Genomic DNA, 22,906 nt, shown 5'->3' with positions numbered 1-22,906 from the left:
GGCCATCCTCCACTGCAGTCCCGGGCCACAGCAGAGAGCTGGCCTGGAAGAGGGGCAACCGGGACAGAATCTAGCACCTCCAGCATCATCTTTCAACATCCTTATAATGAACGTTTACACATAAACTACATCTTTTAAAATAATTCTCAAATATGTTTGGCTCAAATTCTCAAATATATTTGAATGCAAGAGTTATTTGTTTTTTATAAAATATTACAGTTAATGTAGTGTTACTGTAGCCATTCCCTCATTTGTAAAACAACACCGTGAGTCAGTAGGATAGGTGCCAGCATACAGATTGTGTGGATCAGCATTTTGACACCCTGAAGTGCTGGGCCTCTTTCCCAAGATAAGAGTTTCAACAGAGATTCAAACTCAGCACTCCTGATGCCCAATTCTGAAGACCTTCTATTATACTACAATAACAAGTTTCTTTGATTTCTGTAGAATGAAAAAGTAGCTGGCAGTATCTGGTTATAAATTCAGATTAAAATATCTGAATCAAGAAAAAGTAATCATTGAACATATTTTTATTAATAAGCAATCAAATTATACACCTAAACATGAAGATGACACAAAGGTTCACTGTAATCTAATAAATCATTTTCCAATACCATGTGTTGTACTTTCTGAAATGAAATGGCTATATTCAGATTGAATAAACATGGATAAAACAGAATGATTCAGAAGCTATTAGTGTAGTTTTTTCATAATTTTTACAATTTTCAAGCTGATGTACATATTATAGGATATAGTGTGAGAATTTAAAAAATTTCCTTCCTTCCTTCCTTCCTTCCTTCCTTCCTTCCTTCCTTCCTTCCTCCTTTCCTTCCTTCCTTCCTTCCTTTTCCTCTCTTCCTCTTTCTTCCTTTCTCCGTCTCTCTCTCTTTCTCTCTCTTCTTCTATGGAAAAGACACAGAGACAGGGACAGAGTTAGTTGTTTAACCACTGGTTCACTCCCTAAATGCTCACAACAGTTGGGGCTGAACAAGGCCAACATAAGGAGCTGGAACTCAATACAGATTCCCATGTGAGTGGCAGTAATGTATTTGGGCCATTGCTGGCTGCCTCCCAGGGTACACATGAACAGGAAGCTGGAATCAAAAGTGGAGCTGGGGGCCAGTGACATGGCTCACTTGGTTAATCCTCCACCTGTGGTGCCGGCATCCCATTTGGGCGCCGGATTCTAGTCCGGTTGCTCCTCTTCCACAGCTCTCTGCTGTGGCCTGGGAGGGCGGTGGAGGATGGCCCAAGTGCTTGGGCTCCTGCACCTGCATGGAAGACCAGGAAGAAGCACCTGGCTCCTGGCTTCAGATCGACACAGCGCGCCGGCCATGGCGGTCATTTGGGGGGTGAACCAAGGGAAGGAAAACCTTTCTGTCTCTCTCTCTAACTCTGTCAAAAAAAAAAAAAAAAAAAAAGTGGCACTAGGATTTGATTCAGGCACTCCATTATGGGATGCAGTTGTTCCTGCTCATGCCTTGACCACTGCACCAAATGCCCACCTGAAGTGTGAGAATTTGATACATGTATACAATGTGGAAAGATCAAATCAGGTAATTAACACTTCCAGCTCCTCAAACATTGATCTCTTGTTTTTCTGTCATGAAACCTTGAGCTCCTCTCTTCTAGCTATTTTGAAATACAAACTAAATTCTTTCAAACTATAGTCAACCCCCTGTGCTTCAACAGACTAGAATTCTAAGTGCAATTTTTTTTTTTTTTTTTTTTTTTGGACAGGCAGAGTGGACAGTGAGAGAGAGAGAGACAAAGAGAAAGGTCTTCCTATGCCGTTGGTTCACTCTCCAATGGCCGCCGCGGCCGGTACGCTGCGGTCGGCTCACCACACTGATCCAAAGGCAGGAGCCAGGTACTTATCCTGGTCTCCCATGGGGTGCAGGACCCAAGCACTTGGGCCATCCTCCACTGCCCTCCCGGGCCACAGCAGAGAGCTGGCCTGGAAGAGGGGCAACTGGGACAGAATCCGGTGCCCTGACCGGGACTAGAACCTGGTGTGCCAGCGCCGCTAGGCAGAGGATTAGCCTATTGAGCTGCGGCATCAGCCTCTAAGTGCATTTTGGTACTTGTTTTTCACCCTTTCTCTATCCCCACTTTTTCCTACCCTTCCTAACCTCCAGGGACTCTACTTCTATAAGAGCTACATTTTTAACTTCCAAATAAGGGTTAGAACATATGGTATAGGATTTGTGGTTCTGTACCTGGTTTATTTAACATCCTCTAGTTCCATCCATATTTTCACAAATGACACTATTTCATTATTTTGTCGAATGGTCCAATTGGATACATGTACCACATCTTTTTACTTATTCATTCAGCAGTGAACTTAATTGATTCAATTTCTTGCCTATTGTGAGTAGTGCTGAAATAAATGTGACTGTACAGATACTTTTTCAGCATATTGATTTCATTTCCTTTAGATATATACCTGGTATTATTGCTGGGTCAGATATTTTTAATTTATGGAGGAAACTCCACACTGTTTTCTATAACGTCTTTTCTAATTTATATTCCCATCAACAATGTATAAGAGTTCCCCCTTCTTCATAGTCTTATAAAACTTGTGAATTTACTATTATAAAATGATACAAAAATTAGGCCAATTTATGGATTACTATGTGAAACTTGGATACATGTTTACATTGTATAATATTCAATCAAGGTAACCATAGATCTCTCCTTTGGTTATAGTCATTGTAATTGGAATGAGATAATGTCTCATTTTGGTTTTCATCTGCATCTCTTGTGATTAGTATTGCTGGGTATTTTTTCATGTACTTGTTGCCTGTTTATATGCCTTCTTTTGAGAAATGTTTGTTCAGATCATTCATGAAGGCTTTTATAAAAATTTATTTATTTAATTATGTTCATATTTTTGAAAGGGAGAGACAGAAACTGAGACTGAAAGAAATCCATTTTTCATCTGATGATTCACTCCCCAAATGTCTGCAATGACTGAGCTGGGTCAGACCAAAAACAATATCCCTGAACTCAGTCCAGATTTCCAACAGGGGTCATAGGGATAAAAGTACATAAACCATTAACTGCTACCTACGAGGATGCACATGAGCAAGATGCTGGCATTGGAAGCAGAGCCTGGACTCAAACATAGGCAATCCAGTGCAGGATACAGTCAACACAGGCAGCATCTTAATTGCTGCACAAAATAGCTACCCAGGTTTTTCCTTGCTTTAATTGGATTATCTGTGTGTGTTTTTTTTTTTTTTTTTTTAATGCTGAATTGCCTTCCTTATATATTCTGGTTATTTATCCCTTGTTAATTAGAGGTTTACAAATATATACTTCTCTTTCTGCAGGTTATCCCTTCGCTCTGTTGCTTGTCTTCTGTGCTGTGTAGAAGCTTCCTCATTTGATATAAAATCATTTACAACATGGGAAGTGAGATACACAGCAGACCCATAGAATGGCAGATGTCCTAAACAGCACTCTGGCCTCAGAATCAGCCTATAAGGCATGCGGATCAAGCTGAAAAGCCCATGAGAGTATTTCAGGCATGGAAAGCCAAGACACTCTGGCAAAAAAAAACAAAACAAAACAAAACAAAAAAACAAACAAAAAAAACCCTAAATGAAAGATCTTCACGAGTAAGATCCCAGTGGAAAGAACAGGTCATCAAAGAAGGAGGTACCTTTCTCTGAAGGGAGGAGAGAACTTCCACTTTGACCATGGCCTTGTCTAAACATGATCAGAGTCGGTGAACTCAGGGGGCTTCCAAAGCCTTGGCAGCTCATGACAAGAGCCTAGGGTGATTACTGACACCATAAACAAGAGTGTCAATTTGTTTAGTCAACAACAGGAGTCACTGTGCACTTACTCCTCATGTAGGATCTCTGTCCTTAGTGTGCTATACATTATGATTTAATGCTATTACTAGTACTCAAACAGTATTTTTCACTTTATATTTCTGTGTGGGAGCAAACTGTTGAAATCTTTACTTAATGTATGCTAAACTGATCTTCTGTATATAAAGAGAATCAAAAATGAATCTTGATGTGAATGGAAGGGGAGAGGGAGTGGGAAAGGGGAGGGTTGTGGGTGGGAGGGACGTTATGGGGGGGAAGCCATTGTACTCCATAAGCTGTACCTTGGAAATTTACATTCATTAAATAAAAGTTAAAAAATAAAAAAATAAAAAAATTACACTTGTAAAAAAAATCATTTACATATGATTAATTTTGTTGCTTGTGGTTTGGGAGTCCTATAAAAAACTTTGCTAGTACCAATATTAAAGAATTTCCCTAGGTTTTCCAAGAGTAGTTTTGTGGTTTCTGCTCTTACATATAGGTCTTTTGTCCATTTTGAGTTGATTTTTCTACATGGTAGATGGCAGAAGTTTATTTTAATTATTCTGAATATGGATAGCCAGTATCCCCAGAGCATTTACTGACTAGCCTGCTCTTTTGCCAATATATGCTGTAGGCACCTTTGTCAAAAACCAGATGGTTGTAAATGCATTTATTTTTTCTGAGCATTCTCCAATTTATCTATGTGTTTTTCTTGATGCCACTATCACTGTGTTTTGGTTACTATAACTTAGGTTTCATAGTATAGTTTGAAATCAGGTATTGTGATATCTCCAGCTTTGTTATTTTTTTCTTTCAAGATTATTTTGCTATTCATGATCTTTTGAAGTTCTAAATAAATTTTTGAATTGTTTTATTCACTCCCAAAAGGGGGGTGATTTTGTAGTCAAATCAACAGGTGGGCATATACAGGTGAGATCAAGTAGGGTGCAGGGTGGGGCATGGCTTTCCAGTTCATGAATATAAATAATGTAATCCTATCTGCTGGCCCATATCAATTTTGCTTCCATTTTGAATCAATTGTTATTTAAATATTCATTTTTTAATCTGAGTTTAGTCTTTACTTCACTGAAGTTGACTAGAATTAACAAATTGAGTGCTAGCAATATAAATGGCTAATCATAGAAAATATACCAATTCTGGGCTGAGGAAAAACTGAATACAATTTAGAGAATGAAATAAATCAAAATATTTTATGTGGCTTGTAATGAGTCAATAAATATAAATTTGGATATTCCAGAAGGGATTTTGAAAATACTAGTTGCTTTTCTATTTAATAAAAGCTAAATTGCTAGCATTAATATCATAAAATAAGCCTTTATTAGAAGAAAGAAATACCACTCAAGCTTCAAAGAGTGTCATCTACAAGATACCTAGAAAGGAGCAAATATATCTTCAAAAAGGCAATGGATATTGGGTCAGAAAGACAATCAAAGACAAGTTGAATGACAAAGTGAATAAATTACAGATAGATAGATAAATAAATAAGTAAATAAATAAAATGACACATGAGAAACATTTAGACTCAAATCAAATATTTTCTCCTTTTTATTATAAGAATTTTTCAAATTTTTATATTATGATTTGTGTGGAAACTTACATGAATTTAGGAAAATGATAGATCCAACAATAGTCCTAGAAGCTATATTATATCACATAAATTTATTTGAGAAGAAAAAGATTGTAACATATATATATGCATATATATATATATATATATATATATATATATATAATGGAGAGGAAAATTCCACTCTCAGGAAACTCATTTCAGTGAGCTCTTATCTTTAACCCAGACAGACTCTTCTGAAGCTTATACAATCAAGAATGCTGATGAGTTGATGATGCAGATACGATATGGAATATCAACATGATGATAATATGATAGGATTCTCCTAATTGCCACACTTTGATAGAAACAAAAATATGCTAATTAACCAAAGATTTAGATTCACAGGGGCTCTCAGGAATACCTTGTGCTGCATGATATGCTCTTTAATTAAGATGTTTTTTCAAAAAAAAAATAACTGGAGCCATGGCAATTTTTAAATGTAATAATTTACATTTTTTGAGCACAAAGAAAAAGATATTGTAAAGAAATTGTCTAATAAACAACTGACATGCTATTTTTGAAGTAAGCCTTGATGCCTTTCTCACAATTAGCTTATTTGTAAAAGTAAAATCATCAATAAAAACATGTCCTGCAATTTAATGTTGACTGAGACGTGAGTAGATTGAATCAAAATTATTCAAATCCAATCCAAGGTGAATTCATGTTTCAGTGACAGATTAGAGAGATTGAGGCACTGATAACCTTAAATTTGATCTCAGTCATGTAACATATTGACACCCTACTAACATACTGATTGCAATAGAACCAATGATGTTTTAAAATAGATTTTTTTTAACTCTTATGAATCCTATTTTTGTGCTACCTTTGCTGCAATGTAACTGGATTCAGGGTCTAAGTTTTTCCACCTAGTTTATCATAAGTGTTCCTCACAACTGATGAATACATGATTGAAGAAAATTCAAGTAAACTAATAGCAATTGATAGATTCTATAATGTAATTTTCATTCATTTGTATGTATACTTTACAGGATTGTCTGCTATCAAATAGGATTTGATGAAGAACTGATTCAAACTTATTTCATGGCTTCAAACATTAAAGCTTGATGAAGAAAAAACAATGTATATGCTAAACACAAAATTCTATCATTAGCAATTATTGTATTAAAAATCAATGAATAGGTTTAAAAACTACCAATTTTCCAGTATACCGTGAAATACAACTGTATCCATCTATGTGGTCTTGCATAGCTATTAACACTCTAAACTTTAATTCTCTTCTCTGTAAAATAGGGGTACTAACACTATCAGTTTCAAATGATGACAGGGATTAATCATGAGAGGATCTATCTAAAGATCTTGACAGTCATATTAAACAAGTGCTAGTGATTTTAACTTTGATTTAAATATGGTCTTAATAGTAATTTAAAGAATGGAGATGAATAAGAAATGTGAAGGGACTGCTTTCTGCTCCATCTCCTTTCAGAAACCAGTTTTCTCTCTTCCTATCTTAATTTGATCAACTGGGTCTTTAGTTTTTCTTATTTTCCAAACGTAGCTTACAATTAGTGTTCTACTAAGAATAGAATCTAACTTACTTCATCAAAAATCTTGGTACGCAAAGTTTCTCACCTGTTAAAAATGGCACCCATGAAATCTCTTTCATGAAGAGATTTTTGCTTCCCAAGACTGTTTAAGAATAATTCTAAGGTGAATAACGGTTTCTTGGATATTTTCTGAAAGAAAAAAAATAAAGTATGAAATAAAATGAATCACAGGACTACAGTATTAATATCCAAAGAAAACCAAGACCAAGATTATCTGGTTAGATTCCTAATTCAAATAGTAATAGTAGCAGATTAAATTATACAGTTTAGTTTATCAGGCAATTGGCCAAATAAAAGCAAAGACAAACAAGAAAAATCACAACCTTCCTAAAAGTTGCAGCTTTTATTCAGTTCCATGAATTGTTCCCAAATGAGAAACTGGTCTCAATAATGTTATATGTTCATATTTTTCAAAATAAATGTAGTATTTATATATTTGTGTATAGATTCCCATATTTTAAATGATTTCAACTTCTGAGTTTGAGAACCTATCTTTGGCTAGAAACATCCAATGGGCATCCACTTTCTGAATTCTGTGCTATTCCATGAGTCCACTTCTTCACAAATTAGAAAGCTGGTATTACAAATAATCACTTTGCAATAAATACCAATATATATGTACAGACAATGTACACGTAGTAATAAGTTTAATAGTTAAAAATGTTGAATTTCATTATTGTGTAAAAAAGGAATATGTTTTTCTTACTCTTATCTGCAAAAAAAATCTGTTGCCACAAATTCCATCCATTTTCCAACTTTATTTATCTTGTATATTTTGGTTTAAAATGTCTTTTTTCATAATAATCTTTCATCTATAATCTGCTACCTACACCTATACTTTTATAAATACTATTGTTCTTCAACATCAAACACAAATGTAAGTTCCCTAGGAAAAGACCAGAAATAACTTATTTCCTACCTTATTGTTTGTATTTGGTACAACATCAGAGGCACTGGACATGATCAATAAATATTTTTGGAATGAATGTGTGTGTGAACTAATGAATGAGTGAATGATCATGCAGATCAGAATTGATGGTTCTATACTCTACAAAGCTAAAACATTTGTAATATTTACAATGATGCCTGTCTTTAACTGTCTGTTTGTATTACTTTTTTAGACAGTTTAAGAAAGGGTCTCATATGTGACTCATTGTTTTCTTGTGGCCTTTAAAATGTATTGTATTTTGAAGTGTCACCTTATGTACCCCAAAGGCAAGTTCTGTTACTACATGTTAATCAAAACAAATTTTAAAATCTAACAAATGGAAATGTCAACTACCTTAAAAATTATTGAATTTAATTGAAAGGCAGAGTGACAGAGAGAGAGAGAGAGAGAGAATCTTCCTACACCTACACCGATTCACTACTAAAATGGCCTCTATGCCCCAGGCTAGGCCAGGCTGAATGCAGGAGCCTAGAACTCCATCTGAGACTACCACGTGAGTGGCAGGGGCCCAAGTACTTTGGCCATCTTATGCTGCTTCCTAAGCATATTATCTGGGAGCTTGATTAGAAGTGGAAGAGTCTAGACTTGAACCAGCACTCCTATATGGAATGCCACCATTGCAGTTGGTGACTTAAACCTGTGAACCACAAGCCAACAACCCCAAATGCTATTTGATCATTACATGTAAAATACAAGTAATGACTATTCACACTCTACTTTATAAAACTGCGCAATTAAAATATGATAGTGAGATAGGCTGGCATTTGATGTAGTTAACATGTCAATTAGGCTGCTTATATCTCATATTGAATTATCTAGGGTTGAGGCCCTTCTCTAGTGCCTGCTTTAAGTTTCCTGCTAATATGTACTATGGGAAACAGTAGGTGATGGTTCAAGAACTTGAGGCCCTGAAACTCACATGGGAGACCTGAATTGAGTTTCTGGCTTCTGGTTTTGGTTTGACCCTGCCCTGGCCATTGAAGGCATTTGGAAGTGAACCAATGGACAAATGAATGGGAGCTTTCTCTCTCTCTCTATCTCTCTCTCTATATATGTGTGTGTGTGTGTGTGTGTGTGTGTGTGTATGTCTCTTTTCCTCTCAAATAAAAATTAATTAATTCTACAAGTTTTAATGCCAGGAGTCAATTCTACGGTATCATAAGAAATCTTATGAAAAAACATATTCCTTTCTTGTCTAGACTCCTTAGATTCCAGGATCTTTACAAGCAGAAGTTGTGTAACACTTAGCCTGCTTCCCCTCAAGCATTTATTAGCGAAGACTTCCAACATATTATTTCTACAACAAAAAGAAATAAATAACTTCAGAAGGAAATGTCTTACTTTAATTCCCCCACAACTACTCTTTTCTAGTGGTGTTATTTTTCAACCTAGTTATCATATCAGATATCCAAATAATTAAAAAGGAGCTAACGTATGCTTTGCAAATTTCATAATGTCTAGTTTTCAGTAGAAATGATTTTAACATCTTGTTATGGCAGTGTGCTCATGTGTCAAAAATGGTTCTTAGGTGCTAAGGAAATAAAGACAGAGAGACAATCACAGACTAATCAAAGGAGGCATACAGACAGTGGTGATAGGAACAATCATTAAAAGATTTTCCAGTTACAACTAAATAAAGCAGTGCGATTAATTCTACCTGGCATGATACATTTTTAAGGGCTTATAACTTTCTAAAGGTCTTATTATTTTCTTTCAAATTTTCATTATTCAACACTTTACTTGTTTAGATAATTAGGAAAGAGGGGGTACTTTTATCTTTTGATTTTAAAATTTAAGATTTCAATTTTTAAAGATTTATAATTTTATTTAAAATGCAGATTCACAGAGAGATTGAGACAAAGAAAGAGATCTCTCATTTGCTGGTTCACTCCCCAAATGATGGTAACAGCTGGGAGTAGAGAAAGCCAAAGCCAGGGGTCAGGAATTCCATCCAGGTGTCCCACATGGGTGTTAGGGGCCCAAGTCCTTGGGCCATCTTCCACTGCTTTCCCAAGGGCATCAGCAGGCATCAGTGAAAGTGCTGGGACATGAACTGGCACTCTGAAATCAGACACTGGAGTCACAAGTGGCAGCCTAAACTCACGCACCACAACACGGGCCCCAGGCTTGTAATTAGAATCAGAGTGACAGAAAATTACCGGTTATTTCTTTCTCAGATCCCATGCCCTTTGTGTGTGCTTCATTTTCTATTTTGGGACCATGTTTGTCCAAACTCTGGGATGACTACCTTCCAGATAGGAAGGTTAACATATGATTTATCTGTTGTGAATAAAAATCACTCCATTTTTGGCATCTTAAGACAAAAATCATTTATTATTTCCCAAAGTTTCTTAGGATTAGGAATTTCATAGTGGATTACTCAGCATCCCCCAGTAGTTGCAGCCAAGATACTGGCTGGGCTGGAGTCATCTAAGGCTTTGCTAGGATTGGAAAGCCTGCTTCCAGGCTCACTCATGTGGTTGTTGCCAGGCTCAAAGGTTTGTAGCAGTCTTCAGTTTGTATCATCTGGATTTACCTTAGAGCTACTAATAACACAGCAAATCCTTCTTTCAAAGTGATGGAGTCCCAAAAAGACAATGGGTATTATCCAAAAATCTAAAAGCAAATCCTGTGAGGTTGTAGAGGAAATACTATCTTAAAACATTATTGATGGGAATGCAACCATTATAGAAAACAGTATGGAGATTCCTCAGAAAACTAAAAATGGATCTACCATATGACTGTCCCACTTCTGGGAATATATCCAAAAAAGTGAATTCAGTACATTAAAGAGATAGCTGCACTCTCATGTGTATAACTGCTCAATTCCCAATAGCAATGACATGGAATCAACCTAGATGTCCATCAACTGATGACTGGATAAAGAAAATGTGTGGAATACATGCATGATGGAATATTACTCAGTCACAGAGAATAATTAAATCTTGACATTTGCAACTAAGTGGATGGAACTGGATATCATTTGCTAAGTGAAATAAACCAGTCACATTAGGAAATTTATGACTCTTTTTCTCTTATATGTGGAAGACACACACACACAGAGAAAGAGAGAATAAATATTGTGTGGGTGTCATATTTTGGTATAGATGGATAAATATAGTCTTCACTGAATTATGCAGTCCACATGACACTATATAATTCTTTCCTCATTTTATGGCAATTGTCATGAATAACACATTCTGTGATATTGATCTCCTTGAATTCAAGAAAATTGTATAGATGTGTTTGTATATAGTATTCCAAAATGTTAAAAATTTATTAAACATTAAAATAATTTACCAATATTTCTAGGAGCAGAAACTTTTATAAAAAGGAAATATACTGTACTACATAAATACGGATCATTATTGTTAATAAAGCATTTTAAATTTAAGAAGAAAGAACTAAAGAGAAGATTTGTGATGAGTTTGAAAATTGCAAGGCTGATCAAGGACAAACACAACACTGTGGGTGGCAGTATTTTACAACCAGTTTTACTGGGTGGCATTTGGACAGGCTCACATAAGAAGGCAAGAGTCTCAGAGCAGGACATCTTCCAGAGATAGCTACATGAGGCCACTACCAAGAAGTGGGAGAGGGCAAGGGAGCTACTGAGGAAGAAGAGGAATCTGAGGGGAGAGTGTGTGAGCAAATGATATCATTCAGCCACAAGTTGGGAATCTCTGGGTTAGTGAACTGCAAAAAGCAGGAGTAATTTTAGGGGTCTTTTTTTTAGCTACAGGTTTGTCTTTTCTATAGATAGAGGGTATGTTGAGTGTAATTTCATGGGGTGTAAAAATCAGGAATGCTTATTTAGGCTTCACTTAAAATAATTGGGGGTATAAGATTTTGAGTTTGGGGCCAGCACTGTGGCATAGTAGGTTAAACCTCCACCTGCAGTGCTGGCATCCCGTATTGGAACCAGTTTGAATACTGGCTGTTCCACTTCTGATCCTGCTCCCTGCTGATTACCTGGGAAAGCAGTGGAAGATGTCCCAAGTGCCTGGGCCCCTGCATCCAAGCCCTGGAAGAAGCTCCTGGCTCTGAATCAGCCCAGCCCTGGCTATTGTGGCCATCTGGGGAGTGAACCATCAGGTGGAAGACACCTCTCTCTGTCTCTCCCTTGCTCTGTCTGTAACTCTGCTTCTCAAATAAATAAATAAATAAATCTTTAAAGAAAAGAATTTAAGTTTGACATTTGCTGTTTTTGAGCTAATGTTTCTATCCTTCTACATAAAGAAGTAGATAACATACAGGATAATATATTGAGACCACTTTTGTCTTATTTACACAAAGCACCCAAGTTGGAACCTATAATCTTTTATACCATAGTCTAAGAATAGATATACTAACACTTCTGCAATACGTAAGAGGGTACTACAGAAGCATGAGAAATTCAGGTAGTAGAGAATATTGAAAACTGTCCTCTACAGCTCTAAGGAATCACAGACTAAGAACCTGTGTGTGAGCTCCATCAAGACTTACTTTCCTTCTTGCATCTAGTGCCAAAGCCTTGCCAAGATTCAATCTTGAACTACCTACTTAATTCCCAATGTTCTGCTTGATAATATATGAACCTAGGCTTTATCTTCACTTTAGCTGTTCTCCTGGATTCAGTGCTTTGCTTCTTTGAACTAAAATACTACTGGCCATTATTTTTCTTAGCTGATCTACTGCACTTCGACTGTATAAAACCTGACTTATTCTACCAAAACACTTCTTAGAAAGGAAGCACCTCTTCTTTTCCCAACTCTCACAATCCTTCACTAATGGATTATTGCAAATCTACAACATGGAGCTAACTCTCCTGAGGATAAGGCTACTAGGGATAACCTCCCTCAAATTCAAATGAAGACAATTGGCACCATATTAACATACACAGAACCACATCAACTCAAGCACTAATCTTTTCTCAAAGGTCATTCTTAGGTCATTTCTACTTTTCCACTCAAATCTTATGCAACAAATTAATAGGCTTTTGGTAAAACATCTATAATTCCTATTTCAGGAAAGCAGACTCTTGTTATGGGCAAGGCTTACCTGCTATCACCTCACCTGTGTGGATTTGCTGACCTAACTTTATTCTTAATCAAAAGTCACATTCAGGGGCTGGCACTGTGGCATAGTGGGCTAAGTAAGCATCCACCTGTGCCTCCAGCATCCCTTACGGGGATCAGTTCATGTCCCTGCTGCTCTTCTTCCAATCCAGCTCTCTGCTTTGACCTCTGAAAGCAGTAGAAAATGATGCAACTGCTGGGGCCCTTGTACCCATGTAGGAGACCCGAAAGAAGCTCCTAGCCCCTGGCTTCAGATTGGTCCAGCTCCAGCCATTGTTGCCATTTGGACAGTGAACCAGTGGGTGGAACACCTCTCTCTCTCTCTCTTTCTCTCTCCCTCTCTCTCTCTCTCTCTCCACTCCCCCGTAACTCCTCCTCTCAAATAAATGAATAAAATCTTAAGGAAAAAAAGTCACATTCAGATTATTCTGTATAAGGGTTGAAAAAATGTGACATGATTAAATGTGACATGATTAAACTTGATCAATAGAGAATTTAAAATACTAATTCCCATCAACAGTACACTGGATAAAGAAATTATGGGACATGTACTCTATAGAATACTATACAGCAGTCAAAAAAATGAAACCCGGTCACTTGCAACAAGATGGAGGAATTTGGAAAGCATCATGCTGAGTGAATTAAGCCAGTCCCAAAGGGACAAATATCATATGTTCTCCCTGATCGGCGACTACTAACTGAGCACCAAAGGGGAAACTTGTTGAAGTGAAATGGACACTATGAGAAACAGTGACTTGATCAGCTCTTGTCCTGACAGTTGATGTACAATGTAATACTTTATTCATTTTAGTATTTTTTTTGTTCTAGTACCATTGGTTGAACTCTGTACTTAACACACAATTATTCTTAGGTGTTTAAATTTTAACTGAAAAGTGATCCCTGTAGGAATTTGAAAAACATTATGCTGAGTGAAATAAGCCAATCCCAAAGGGACAAATACCATATGTTCTCCCTGATAGGTGATAACTAACTGAGCACCAAAAAGGAAACCTGTTTAAAGTGAAATGGACACTATGAGAAACGGTGACTTGATCGGCCCTCGCCCTGACTGTTGATGAGCAACTTAATATGTTATCCGTCTTAGTATTTTTTTTGTTTGTTCTAATTAATACTTTTGGTTGAATACTGTAATCAATACACAATCATTCTTAAGTTCTGAAACTTAACTGAAAAGTGATTGCTGTTAAATATAAGAATGGGAATAAGAGAGGGAAGAGATGTGCAATTTGGGACATACTCAAGCTGACTTACCTCAAATGGTAGAGTTAGAAACATACCAGGGGATTCGAATTCAATCCCATCAAGGTGGCATGTACCAATGCCATCTCACTAGTCCCAGTGATCAATTTCTGTTCACAATTGATCATAATGATAGGACTAAGAACCAAAGGGATCACAGAAACAAGAATGGTGTCTGCAAATACTAGCTGATGGAATAAAAAAGGGAGAGAACGATCCAACGTGGGAAGTGAGATACACAGCAGACCCATAGAATGGCAGATGTCCTAAACAGAACTCTGGCCTCAGAATCAGCCCTTAAGGCATGCGGATCTGGCTGAAGTACCCATGAGAGTATTTCAGGCATGGAAAGCCAAGACACTCTGGGGGAAAAAAAAAAAAAAAAAACCCTAAATGAAAGATCTCCACGAGTGAGATCCCAGTGGAAAGAACAGGTCATCAAAGAAGGAGGTACCTTTCTCTGAAGGGAGGAGAGAACTTCCACATTGACCATGGCCTTGTCTAAATATGATCAGAGTCGGTGAACTCAGGGGGCTTCCATAGCCTTGACAGCTCATGACAAGAGCCTAGGGTGATTACTGAGGCCATAAACAAGAGTGTCAATTTGTGAAGTCAACAACAGGAGTCACTGTGCACTTACTCCTCATGTAGGATCTCTGTCCTTAGTGTGCTGCACATTGTGATTTAATGCTATAACTAGTACTCAAACACTATTTTTCACTATATGTTTCTGTGTGGGAGCAAACTGTTGAAATCTTTACTTAATGTATGCTCAACTGATCTTCTGTATATAAAGAGAATCGAAAATGAATCTTGATGTGAATGGAAGGGGAGAGGGAGTGGGAAAGGGGAGGGTTGCGGGTGGGAGGGACGTTATGGGGGGGAAGCCATTGTACTCCATAAGCTGTACTTTGGAAATTTATATTCATTAAATAAAAGTTAAAAATAAAAAATACTAATTCTATAAAGATACATTTAAGAAACATTTGATACTCATTTCTCACTATGTTATAAAATAATTCTTCAACATTCCTGCTCTTTCTGTGATCACTCACTTTTTATGAATAGTCAATGAATTCCTTCTGCCTTTCTTCTTTTTTTTTTTTTTTTTTTTTTTTTTTTGACAGGCAGAGTGGACAGTGAGAGAGAGACAGAGAGAAAGGTCTTCCTTTTACCATTGGTTCACCCTCCAATGGCCGCTGCGGCCGGCGCGCTGTGACCAGCGCACCGCGCTGATCCGATGGCAGGAGCCAGGTGCTTCTCCTGGTCTCCGATGGGGTGCAGGGCCCAAGCCCCTGGGCCATGCTTCACTGCACTCCCAGGCCACAGCAGAGAGCTGGCCTGGAAGAGGGGCAACCGGGACAGAATCCGGTGCCCCGACCGGGACTAGAACCCGGTGTGCCGGCACCGCAAGGCGGAGGATTAGCCTAGTGAGCCGTGGTGCCGGCCTCTGCCTTTCAAATAGTTTGTGAATTGTTCAAATTTATTTAAGGAAATACGTATGTCAATACTAATTTTGTATGAAAAATGAATTTGGGAATTAAGTTAATTAAGCTTTGCATAAAATAAAAATACCTGAACCACCATATACTAAAAGGTTTTACTCCATTTTTTGGTTCATGCCAAAAAAAAAAAAAAGACACATCTTATGTTAATTTGTTATGGGAAGTTTCTTTTTTAAAACCTTTATTTAATAAATATAAATTTTGAAAGTACAACTTTTGGATATAGCAGTTCCTCCCCAACCACCCTCCCACCTGCAAACCATCCCATCTCCTACCATCTCTCCCATCCCATTATTTATTAAGATTCATTTTTAATGATCTTTGTATACAGATGATCAACTTAGTTTATACTAAGTAAAGATTTCAACAGTTTGTACCCACACAGACACACGAAGTATAAAGTAGTGTTTGAATCCTTGTTTTACCACTAATTTGCATAGTATAACACATTAAAGCCAAAGATCCTACAGATCCTACATGGGGAGTAAGTGCACAGTGACTCCTGTTGTTGATTTAATAATTGACACTCTTATTTCTGACATCAGTAATCACCCTAGCCTCTTGTCATGATCTGCCAAGGCTTGGAAGCCTCTTTAATTCACAAACTCTGACCTTATTTAGACAAGGCCATAATCAAAGTGGAATTTCTCTCCTCCCTTCAGATAAAAGTACCTCCTTAAGATGCAGTTAGTAATTTCCTCCTATGATTTCTGGATATAGTGATGTTTTCAATGTTACTAAACATATAGTGAATGAATTATAAGAGTATGTCAATAAGAAATATTTTCTTGCCCCCTTGGATATTTGAATAAAGTAGAAACAGACAAATACTTCCAATGAGGTGTTTTGTGTGTGTGTGTGTGTGTTGTGTGTGTGTGTGTGTTTATTTGTGTGTCTGATTACTTTGGAGGTAGCAGTCTGTCAGTTGAATCATCATAAATTCTCCTTATTCTTCACAAGTAAACCTTAAGAAAATGGAGTGTCCTAAGAAAATCATATTGCTGGGGACCATGAATGTCAAGCACTTGGTCGTAAAGGATCATCCCCATCATATCATCCAGTAACTGTGTCCATTTGTAAGGAGATCAGTGGGGCTAAGATCTGGGAAACTATCCCCTTTTGGGAGCACAAAAGGGAGATACACTGATTGTCAGCCTTCATTCTCTGGTCACACCATAGTTTTAAAGCATTTGATTTAAACGACTCTTGATTTCATTAGCCTACATGGTTCAGCTAGGGAAGAGGGGAATAAATCATTCTTACCTGCCCCTAATCCTCTTATCCCATGAGCAGACATGTGGAAAAATCCTTGTCTAGACAGAACTGAAACTCTCTACAATCATTCAAGTGCAATCTTTAGTCTGATTTTCCAGGAGATGAAAGCAATAAACAAATGTTTTGATTGAGCTTAAAGATACTTCTTTTATTGGTTACTTGAGTGCCACACTTAATAGGGTTATTTATGATTTAGCTCTGTGTCTGCTTAAGGAAAAAAGAGCTGAAAAATTATGAAACTTATTATTATGTATCAAACGCCAGATAAAATGTGAATAAAAGACAGTAAGATACAGACCCATCTGCAAAGCAACTTAGAGTCCAGATAAAGGAAAGATACCAATGAAATAAACACATCAGAATAATTGCAGACTAATAATTTCAGAGCACTGTGGAAGTAAATGGCAGATTCAGATCTTGTATGGGAGTTAGCAAGAATTTTCTCTAGCAACCAACTTTCAAATTATGATCTGAAGGATGAAAAGTGCTTAACTAGAGACAGAGAATGAGTAAAGGATATGGAGAACCGAACCTGTTAATCACATCCTTGACAGTAAAATGAAAGAAAAATAAGAGAAAGAGTGGACAAAGTAAAGAGAAAGAAGGGACAGTAGTATACACTGAGAGTGAGGATGTCATTATGAACAAGAATATCATGACCATGTAACTAATGCAAACTATTGTACTTCTGAGAGTGAGAGGTAAAGCTATCATTTTTTTCTAGGACATAGGATAGAAGTCAAGACTTTCCAAAGCAAATAAAATTTTATGGTATTTCTACAAATCCCTAGTAGGGATTTCCTATTTATTCATAAGAATTGAAACTAGTTGAAAGGTAATAAACAAGGGAGATAAATGATTATATCGGCTCTTGAGAAAAATCTCTTAAGAAACAGTGAGCTTGAGAAGTAGGTCAAACACTATTGAATTTCCAAAACCAAGAGATGATTGTAACTTAAAGATGGCTGCTGTGGAAATAAAATTATTACATAACAGATTAGACATAGGAGATAAATGAATTGGATGAATCTAATCTGAATCATAGTTTTCTAATTGGCTCAATTGACTAGATTAGGTATGAGTGATTCATTCTTGGGGATTTTTAGATATCATACATGCCTTGTAGGCATAGCTCCATAGTAGTATACTTACAACTGAATAAAACTGTATTTATTAACTCCTTGCACTCAGGGAAACTATCCATCACAGACAGCTATGGTTCATCTCAGTAAATGCATTAAGAAAAGTGCAGGATTTGGGTTTGCATTAGGTGATTTGAAGAAGGTACAATAAAGCCAATATTTGTTTTCAATTGGATGCTGCTTGTCAGAGGAGGAATTCCATGACTGCATTTGTTAAACATTCAAAGACAGAAAAGACTGGAGTAAAGCAAATTGATTCATATAAATGGTAATGTGTTGATGGGTTATTTTTGCTATTTGGATAATTTTCTGGTATTATTTGTTTTCGATTACCAAGTGGTCCTGAGTTGTCTTGATACATTATAGATGTGGAGTGGTCTTGGCTAATGTTGGTGTTCTGTGAAATCATTTCTGTTCTGTGGGAGAACACAGTCTTGGTGTGAGTACTAGGCCAGCTCACTCTACATCAAGATCCAGAAGCTGTTAATAACAGATCAACTCCTGCATGTTGGAGCGTGCTTTCCGGTTTCTCAATAGAGAAATAATGGATGTTTTTGAGATATCCATACTCGAGAACATTTCTAAATACGTAAGTCTATGTCTTAATAAAGAGATCTTAATTGAGAAAAAACAGTTCAATCTATCTTTGAGCAATCAGTAGGTACTAACAATAATTGACTTCAAAGTGATATGTGTATATTAATTAAACCTCACAACAATTTTAAGATTTGGTTTCTATTATCCCATTTAGGACTAAGAAAATTGAACCATAGAGAGCCTAAGAAACTTTCCCAAGGGAAAGACATACTATAGGTGGTAACTAAATTTAGATAAAAAGTTGACATAATTTGATAAAAGATTTGCCCTAAAGTTAAGTTACAGTAAATGTAAAGGACATCTTTAAGGCTGAAGGGAAATGTACTTGTAATGCCTTATGAGTCAATTTCAAAATGCTTGTGGAAATGGAATCAAATATAAAATAATAAACTATAGACATTATTTTTTGACATAAACTCCATCGAATGCAAAACATTTTTGCAGCAATGCAACCACTCATTCAGTCAATGCCTAAAGGTTCTTGGGAATTTAACCTGGTCAATGCAGTCTTTTCTACATTATTAACTGAAGAAATTATGTATCCTTCAAAACATTTTTAAGATTCAGATACCCCAGTACCCTCAGACCCTTCGGGTTTTCCTCTCTTGAAGCCTCCTTCCATGTCACTCCGGCTGGAGGTCTTTGACTCTAATAAATATTGCTTTTAACAGTTTGAGACAAAAAAGATTCAGAAACAAAAAGAAATCAGGAACCAATTAACAACTATTGATTTTCCATAGAAACTCTAGCAAAATTGCTCCTCTTTGATGAGAGGAGTGAGCAGAAGCATTGCCATGGTGAAGAAGGGATTTCTGGTAAAGCTTTCACAGGTGTTTGACTGCTAAAGCTTGGCCGGCTTTCCTGAAGAACTCTTATAACAAGCACCTATTATCATTTTTTGACCTTCCAAAGTCTACAACAAAATGCCTTGAACACCAGAAAAAAACTATTGCTCTTTTCTGGTCTGCTTTTGCTTTGGCTAACCCACTTCCATATCTTGGTAGCCATTGCTTTCATTGTGCTTTGTCATCAGGACAATACCAGTAAAGGCATGCCTCATCTCTTATTACAATTAATGGAAGAAGTGCTTCAGGATTTCCCTCTCATTTGTGTAACATTTCTGTTGAAAGCTCTTCTTATGTCTGTAAATGGACTGGGCACAACAATTTTGCAAACCATGGAGCAGATTCATTGTACTACTTTAATTTTTATTGTAATAATTCTATAATCTGAACTAATTAAAATGTTTGTAGTGATGGCTACTGTTTCAGTCCTCTTCAATTAGAGCACAAAAGTTATCTTTTCCTTGAAAGTTGATGTGGAAAGCAACATTTCAGATTTCACCTTAAACAGTGTCTCATACATTCTTAAAATGAGTTGTTCATTTGTAAACTACTGTTTTCTTTAGAGGTATTATCCCCATAAATTTTTCATAAAGCATCAATGATTTTATCATTTTCCACCAAAGTTTCACCATAAATTGGAAGATTCTTGTTTTAAGTTTAGTGTAATCCATATTGCTCTGAGAGAAGCTCTTTTCAAATTGCTATGTTATCCTTCTTAATGGGTCAAACTAGATCCTATCCAGACATATTTTAACAAGTTAGTATGAGTTTATTTTGGTGCAAAATTCTTGAAATTCATATCTATGAACAGCTTTTTTTTAATAATAGACATTTTGTATGAGATTTTTAGTTGCCTATTTTAAAAACATGTTAGAAACAAAAAGGTCAAATACTGGGATCAATTAGAAAGTAAGTAAGCATTTTAGTACTATTTTATAAAATTAATTACAAAAAGTTAGTGGAACAAACATTTAATCAGTCTTCTCAAACCATTCCTGAGTAAAGGGAATATACTTACATGATCACGAATAACATAAATTCTCTGACTTTGTTGAATAAAATTCTCTTTTCAAAACATTATGAACTGACAATAAATGAGACGCCCGTTGTTTTCATAACGTTTTTGACTTTTTTATGGCATATAACTTCAAAATGTGATTATATCCCTGCATTTCAATAAGATTTGTCTTGGCCTATGACTTGGCTCTTTTTTTTTTTTTTTAAATAAATATCTTCTCAGGTACTTACTGAAATCAAGTGTTAGGCAATGATATCTGTGGGTGGAACAAAGCATAGGATCTGACTTTCTACTTGGAATCTGCTATCACATAGGATAGTGGCCTTCACTGATGTCTGCAGCTAACTGATGAGAAAATAGGCATCTTTCAATAGCTGAGAAAAATATATTTTACTGAATTTCAGAACTGTCCACAGAAGTGATATCAGCTAAAATGCTAGAAGGAATAGTCCAGAACCTGTCCCTCTATTTCATCAAACTTACTCAACATTCAGAAAATATTGTACCTCGGAGCTATTAAAATTATTTCAATCATTGAATTATCAAGATGAAATAGGAAAATAAGGTTTTTTTTTAAAGACCATGTCTTTAATTTAACCCAGACCAGGCTTTAAAAAAAAAAAAAAAAAAACTCAAAGCAATGTCCTATAACCCTGCTTGACATTTGATAGAGTGTGCATCAATTCTTTGAATGCAAGTCATATTTTATGTCACTTTTTCATTAATAGGGAGAAAGCCAAGCACATCCCACTCATCACTAGGAATGAGTGTTGCTAGTCATTTTTTGTCCTACGAAAAAAACTAGAGGAAAAAAAGGATACATCTAAATGCTTTGTAGATAGATAGTAAGTTGGTCTTGTATATATGTGTGTGTGTGTTTATGTGTGTGTGTAACACATGATTTCTAATATTCTGCAAATTTTACTTAAATTGAAATAAATTATGAAAGATATCCCTGAAAAAATCCCTATAGGGATATCTTCTTTGCAAATAATAAGACTTTTTACTAGAAAATTGTTTTCCAAGACAAATCCAACACATTATTTTGTGATTTCGTCTATATGAAAGAATAAACACATAATAACCAGAAGATCCCTAGTTTGGAACACCAGATCTACAACCATATGGACTTGCCATGTTTGGACTGTGTTAGATGGGTTATTCATTAAACTCACTGAACCTTATATTCTCATATGCAAAATGGTTACTTCCTATGCGTGAATGCTAAAGGATCAAAAAAGAATATCCACTTTCATAATTTTCTTTATATATGAACATGTATGTGTGTGTGTGTGTGTGTGTGAATTGCTGTTATGAAGTTCTGAGTTAAAATATACATATCCTTAAACATACAGATTTTAGGAGATTCTGCATACAAAACTGATTTTAACTTGGCTTCTTTTTTATAATCTTCTTAATTTCCTGCTTCAAACCCAAGGCCTAGAAAACGATAATCTTCATTTAAGACCACATTTTTAAAGTGCACTCAAGAATTATAGCATCTCCCTGTAATATGTTATTTTCCCCCTTTTCACATTCTGAGGAAACCCAAGATGCTCTGACGGCCTAATAGAGGGATTGAGTTCTCACTGATCATAGTAGATAAAAAGTGTTCCTTAATACACGAAATCCTCCACACCTGCCCTAAAGATGTGATCTGTTCATTTGTGTTTAATAAAATGGAAAAGTTCATCATGTATTTTTTACCTGTAAACCAAATACAGGGAACAGATGTTCCATTATTGCTGATTAAAAGCAAGACTCAAAGAACACACAGTTTGAAAAACTCTGCCAGTGGATATCCTAGATACTAGGGCTGTATACACTGGTTCCGTCACTGCAGAGAAACGTTGAATACAAGCAGTCTCCTCACTGTCAGGTTCAGTGAAAGCTCTTTTACAATCTGGCAGAGGTTAGTATCAAATCTTCTGTTTTTAGAATTTTTTTTTTTTTTTTTGGACAGGCAGAGTTAGACAGTGAGAGAGACAGACAGAGAAAGGTCTTCCTTTCCGTTGGTCCCCTAATGGCCACTGGGGCCGGCGCACTGCACTGATCCGAAGCCAGGAACCAGGTGCTTCCTCCTGGTGTCCCATGTGGGTGCAGGGCCCAAGCACTTGGGCCATCCTCCACTGCACTCCACGGCCACAGCAGAGAGCTGGATTGGAAGAGGAGCAACTAGGACAGAATCCGACGCCCCAACCGGGACTAGAACCCGGAGTGCCAAAGCCGCAGGTGGAGG

Source organism: Oryctolagus cuniculus, chromosome 2 (genome assembly GCF_051225735.1).
Source record: "Oryctolagus cuniculus isolate XC-2025 breed Fujian yellow rabbit chromosome 2, ASM5122573v1, whole genome shotgun sequence".
NCBI lineage: Eukaryota > Metazoa > Chordata > Mammalia > Lagomorpha > Leporidae > Oryctolagus > Oryctolagus cuniculus.
The sequence above is the reverse complement of the archived record's forward strand: the minus strand, read 5'-3'. Positions refer to the sequence as shown.